Genomic DNA, 6,977 nt, shown 5'->3' on the forward strand with positions numbered 1-6,977 from the left:
CACATCCTTCAGCATTGTCTTTGTCGACCAAGATCTTTAATTCTGGCGTTTGTTTAACAGTGACCCCTGTAACTGCATATACCTGATTCGGCACAGTTTGAACCTTTTGATAGACCATACCTTTTTCCTTGAGTTTCTGTGGCTTTTCTTTCGACAAGCGAGCGAATTCAACCGAATTTTCAGAAATGAGGGGTTTCTCATTCTCGGTTTCACTCTTCATGAACTCAGAGCAATCAACTTCGTCTTCTATTGAGATTTCACTCATCTCACATTCCTCATCAAATTCAGACGTATTATCTAAGTTCATTTTATTTTCTAAAGTTAATTTGGCATTTGACGAGTCAAAGGATTGAATAGATTCAGACTTAATTTTTAACCTATCATTTTCATCTAAAATATTTTTGAGCATACATTTGTGTTCCTTAGAATCAATGAAGGTTTCTATCTTGTCCAGTCCTATTTTGTAAGACATGGATGTCTCTTCTGATGATACTACTGATTCACATTCTGGTATGACCTCATCCTCCTTAAATTCAAGGAAGGGTAACATCATCTTATGAATCTTCTTTCCTATCTCACAACTGAAATGCAATTGAGCAATATTAAAGTATAAATGCTTAGCAATTAAACAAAAAACATTCCTTTGTTTTATAAACTTTAAATTGTCTCTTTGCAAATAAATACTTTCATCCCTAGCCCTAATTAACTCCGCCTCCTTCAGCTCAATCCACATCCTTCTCTCCTCACTTTTTGAAGACACCCTGCTGAGTTGGTCAGTTAGGTTAGAAGTCGATAAGCGAGTTTGCATGAGACTACCACTTAAGTTAGAAAATTTAAATTTTAATTCATTTAATTCTTCTTCGTAATCTGTTATTGGAACTTTAAGTGATTCAAGAATGGATTGTACCTTTTTGATCAACCGATCGCAGTCGTTGATCTTCTCACTCACAGGCTTGGCCGCAAAACACTTGTCCTCAGTCAGGTTCGGTTCCTCACTTGCACTTTCGGTTGATGAACCAGCTGTGACAATTAAACACCTTCCAGCCGAACCTACTTCCTTTGCCACATAAGCCTTTCCATGAGTGGGCTTTATCACCTCTTCATCTTCAGAGTCGGTTGACCAAACTTCAACGCCACCGAACTCATCTTTATCTGCATTTTCCTGCATAATTAAGGCATTCATAGAACTATTAGTCGCATTCTTTTTCTTGATCTCTTCCAACTTGCGCATATAGTACGCCTCATCATCTTTACCATCTCTTTCTCAACCATTTTCCTTAGCATGCAATCTTTGGCAAAGTGGTTCTTGTCGTGACAGTAATTGCAGTCGAACCCAGAGTCTCCTGCAAGCTTGCTCTCCTTCTTGTCTTCATCTTTTTGAGAAGAGACTTTCGCTTCATCCTTCATCTTCTCAGAACTATAACTTCCCTGCCAGTTTCGGTTCTTGTTGACAGGAAATTTTCTTCGTGCAAACTTCTTTGGATTGGTGACCATCATAGCATACTCTTCGCTTGTAAGATCACACTCAGACATATCAGACTCTTCTTCTTCTTCTGCAATGCTTTTTCCTTTTGAGACAAGCGCTAACGATCCCAAACCCGAAACTACCTTCGCTTCTTTGGTTACTACACTCTCATGGGACTTAAGTATTCCCACAAGTTTCGCTAGCGAGTAAGATTTAAACTGTTCATGCGCTTTCACGGTTGAAACCACAGCCATCCATTCTGGTCTCATACCGTTCATGAAGGTCACCTTCTGCTCGATCAACTTTCTTTCTATTCCATGCTTGATCATCTTACTTAGGATATGATTGAACCAATCAAAAGTTTGTATCAGTTTTTCTTCTGGTTTCTGTTCGAAAACTCCAAATTCTGACAGCAGCAAGGTTTTAATGGAGTATTCCAGATCTTCATCAGTTGAATAAAGTTCCTTCAACCTATCCCATATTTCTTTGGCCGTCGTGCATGATCCAACCAATTGAAAAGTGTCAGATTGCAAGGCGAATCTGATCACTCTCATGGCGTTCACGTTACACAGTAACTTGTCTTTCTCATCCTGTGGCATCTTCTCTACATCCGCCACCCGGTTGTTATATATTCCTTTTGGGACTTAATGTCGTGTTCGTTCCTGAATGAACAAACGGCCCAAGTGTGATAGCTTCCCAGATGAGATAGCCATTATCTTCAGATCCAACCACGTAGTCTTCAAAGTGATGCGCCCATACTTCATAGTCTTGAGTGTAGAGTATGGGTATCCTTGTTGTTGATCCAATGTTGTTTGAGATGTTGATGGGATTTGGTTGCGAATCTTCGTGAGACATGGTGAGCTTCTAGAATCAAACCTGTAAACTTGGGATTAGGGTTTTATCTGAAATAGAGTTGCCGTCGATACGAAGAAGACGGCTTCTATTTATACGATAAAAGCGGAAACCCTAAAGAATTCTGAATACAGAAGGAATGTGTATTGATCACATAGTCTCCCGCTCTGATACCAATTGTTGGAACAAAGTTCTTTTAGGATCGTTAGATTCTATGCAAGCAAACAATTAAGAACGTAATCAAGAACACAATAATGGCTTTGAATATGTCGAATGATTAAAACTTCAACACCTCAGAAGAGCTCGATTAATAACTTCGACTGTAGAGGTGTTTAGGGTTACAAAACAATGAACGTAATTATCAACTAACTCTAACGCATACTTGCATGCATATTTATAGTGATAATCATGGATGGACAGGCCCAATCTGGATACAAAACATAAAGCCCATGACGCAACACAATTAAACTCAACAAATCTATCACTTCTAAGTCTATACACAAAAGTGGTATATAATTTAGACTTAACAAGATTAAGGATGTGTAATTCCGCCCTATCTCATGTTCCTTGTTTGGTTGTGGACCTGGGGCAGAGTCACCCATCCGAACGTTTTGTGAAATCTAAATTATATACGACTTGTATACACGACGTAATGGTGGATGAGCCAAGTATGAGGCTTATCATGAACTTCGGGGCAAAAGCCTTCATCATATATTCTACCAGGAGGAATTCAACGTGAGACCACGACAGTGGGTCGAGCTACTAAATGAATACGAATTCGAAATTCGTTATCATCCCGACAAAGCCAATATAGTAGCTGACACCCTAAGTCGGAAAGAGTACTCAGGTCGTAGAGCCAATCATTGACTATGATAACCCATTCAAATTTGTCCACACAAAGTAAGGAGGCTCAACAAGAAGCCTTGAAACCTGAAAATGTGGCAAGTAGAGAAGATAACTAGAACGTGTGAGTGCACGGTATTCCAATATATGTTATCTCCGCTAAGATAATAGAATCATCTCCCAGTTCAGACAATCACTTCAAAAATCTCTAGGAACTAGAGTAGTCATGAGCCTATGTGATCGACTATGGTAAACTATGGGATACCCATATACCAATTGGTCGAGTCCTTTATCACGCTAGCATTCTAGGTGCTCCATTCAAAACCTTCTGTGATCGCAAGTGCAGATCCTATCTGCACTGGACTTGGGACGAACAAAGTGGTAGAGATTGTAAAAAGGTTTCCAAAAATATAAAGAACACTGAAATCCGAGTTATAACGAAGAAGTTATGACCAATCAAAAATCCGCGACAAAACCGGCAAAACACAGTTCAGTGTAAAAAGTGAATTTTCGATATAAGGCTTTTTAGCCTTAACAATCTAAATGAAAGTTGTAGAATATGTTAAACCGAGAACTTTCATAAAAAGAAGGTAAAAATCTGACTTCGTATGAGCAAGTTATGATTTTTCTAAGTTTCGGTTTAGCAGTAGACAGCTAAAAATTCGAAATATAAATCGATCGATATTTAGCCGACGCAACTTAAACGAGAACTGAAGGTCTCTTGAGAAGTAGTACAATGGTAAAAAGACAGACAAAAACGGACGTCGGATGAAGAAGTTATGAATTTTTAACGGATTTCCTGTCCCGGTCTGTTAAAATTAATAATATTAAAAACAAATTAAAAATTAGCCGACGAAGTCTAAACGAAAGTCGTAGAGTATAATTTTACCTACGCGTGCGTATGAAGAACGCCAAAAACGGAGCTCGTATGCGAAAGTTATGAATTTCGCAAATTTTTGGCACGAAAATCGAAAAATCTAGAAAACCGGGAAAAATCGCATGGACCCTCTTCGGCCACGTCACCCTCGCATGTGAGGCTTCCACGTGTCCGCTACGTGTCGTCTGCTGATTGGACCGAAGTCTCGCATGTCACCTTCTGATTGGTCAAATGATGCTTGTGCTAGCTCCTGATTGGACCGAAGTTCGGTCCACTGTTGATCTGACGCGAGATGCCAGGTGTCCGAACCGAAGCCTCCCCCTCGCATGCGAAGCTGCCACGTACCTGCTGACTCCCCTCGCCCTCGCCACCTGTCCAAGACATGCGTCGCACCCTCCTTGCTTCGGATCCGAGGCTGCGGGCTATATATGGGGTGCGAACCCTCCCGGTTCCTTCACCATTTTTACCCCAAATTTCATGCTTTTTCACATTTTTCACCCCTCTAAACTTTTTTACAACCCCACAAGGCCCCGGTATCGTATTTAAGACCCGAAGCAAGCCCCGAAGCCCCGTAATTCTAGAGAAGATAACCTCTCTCCAGTCGAAGTGCTGCCCGCATAAAGCCCGATTTTTACTCAAAAACTCGTGGTTTCTTCAAGAAAGATCATCTATGTATATAAAAGGTTACTTCATTCGGTATCATTACCTTTGTATCATGTTGAGCAAAGGTGTTCATCCATGAGAAATCATGCTAATCAGATAGAACATATAAATTATAATAGGTATAATTTATGATTCAAAACTAAATATACAAGTATGATTCACGATTGTATACTTTCCAAGGAAATTACCAACAATTCATTTATCTATACCAGGATATGTATAATACTTTTAATATAAGTATAATATATTAAAGAAGTAATAATACATCATACCGGGTTTGCATTAACAAAAGTACAATACAGAGTACCAGGGTTAGCAATCACGGGGTAATAATACATCATACCGGGTTTGCATTAACAAAGGTATGATACAGAGTACCAGGGTTAGCAATCACGGGGTAATAATACATCATACCTGTAACGCCCGGGTTTCAGGGCTAAACGTTTTAGACAATGTAATAGTCTAGGTCAACTATTGTAACTCTTTTGAAGTAATGAAGATGAAATATTTAAGTATTACGTGAATTATGTGAATTTTGTGTGTTTTATGCTTATTTATAATGTATAATAAATAAAGGATAAAAATAAGCATCAAAATTAAAGTATGAGATAAGCCCGATATCTTTACATAAAGTTGTAGTGGTCGAAACAAGGATTCCGAAGATATAAAGAACGCCGAAATCCGAGTTATAACGAAGAAGTTATGACCCGTCGAAGTTTCGTGATGGAACCGACACGATACCGGGAAGCGTAAATAGTGAATTTACGATAGAGCGAGTTTTAGCCTTAGCGATCTAAACGAAAGTCGTAGAAAACGTTAAACCGAGAGCGTCCATAAAAAGAACGCCGAAATCTGACTTCGTATGAGGAAGTTATGATTTTTCGAAGTTTCGTCGTAGCAGTATACAGCCCGAAGTTCGAATATTAGATCGAGCGGTTTTTAGCCGACACAACCTAAACAAGAATCGAAGATCTCGTTAATAGTAGTGTAACGATAAAAAGACAGACGAAAACGGACGTCGGATGAAGAAGTTATGAATTTTTAACGGACCAATCTGTCCCGGCCTGTTAAAAATATAACTTTTAAAATAAAGTCAAAATTAGCCGACGAAGTCTAAACGAAAGTTGTAGAGTACATTCCCACCTACGCGTGGATATAAAGAACGTCGAAAACGGAGCTCGTATGCGAAAGTTACGAATTTTAGAAGTTGGGAAGGAAAATTGCGAAATCTGTGAGGGGGTGGTGATGTGGCCAAATCTCAGCCATCGCATGCTGAGCACGGTCTCGCTTCGGATGGGTGACACCTGGCCTCGCTACGCAGCGCGTACAAGGAGCGCCTCGCGTTCGGACTCTCTTGGACTCGGATGGACCACGTCGCACCATGGAGCTTCGGACACGTCTTCGTACGAACGCTGAGCGTAACCAAGGAACGCCCCGCGTCCGAGGAATGCCTCGCATAGAGCCAAGGAGCGCAGCGCGTAGCCAGCAGCCTCCGGCCTATAAAAGGGCTGCGAGGGCCAGCCATTTTTCTCACCAATTCACTTCTACTTTCTCTCTCTACTTTCTCTCACTACCTCTTTAACCCCCCTAAACCCTAGGAAAAATCCCTAGCACCCTAAGGAAGCCCCGAGGCTCCCGGAGTCCCGAGAAAAAGGGTCTTTCGGTTCGGAAACCCTGCTCCGAGCAAAGCTCGGTTTTCTTTAAAATCCGCTGTAAGTGAGCTACGCTTACACAATTTTTAATATAACTTTTAAATAATTATAGTAATGTTATTAGGTCCTTAAAATAATTATTTGAGCTATTATTATGAGTTATATTGAGTGTTATTTAACGCTTATATAATAATAATAATAGCTAGACTATTAATTAGTTGCGGTTAACGTTAAAACTAAACTCTAGTGGTATTAATACTAGGTTTTGGTCAAGGAAAATTGTTTTGAGATAACGAAGTGTTTTTCAAGTACCGAGTCACAACCTAAGCAGGTGAGTGCATAGTCACTTTCATCTTACACATAGATATGAAGTATTTTATATAAATTACGTGCTATGTGTGCATATTATCTGAATACTTGCTGTCTATGCTGATGAAAGATTTTTGTACATGTTTTAAATGATTTAAACTGTATATATGTATTTTATATCTACAAAAATGTTGGGGTAAAACATGGGTAGATGTAATAAGACGATGTGTGATAAAATGATGAGAGGCCTCGATGTTGTTGGTGATCCACTCATCTAGTGGAGTATAGATGACGACCACAGACTCTTCTAGACAGT

Source organism: Lactuca virosa, chromosome 6 (assembly GCF_052849685.1).
Source record: "Lactuca virosa cultivar CGN04683 chromosome 6, Lactuca_virosa_CGN04683_v6, whole genome shotgun sequence".
Lineage (NCBI taxonomy): Eukaryota > Viridiplantae > Streptophyta > Magnoliopsida > Asterales > Asteraceae > Lactuca > Lactuca virosa.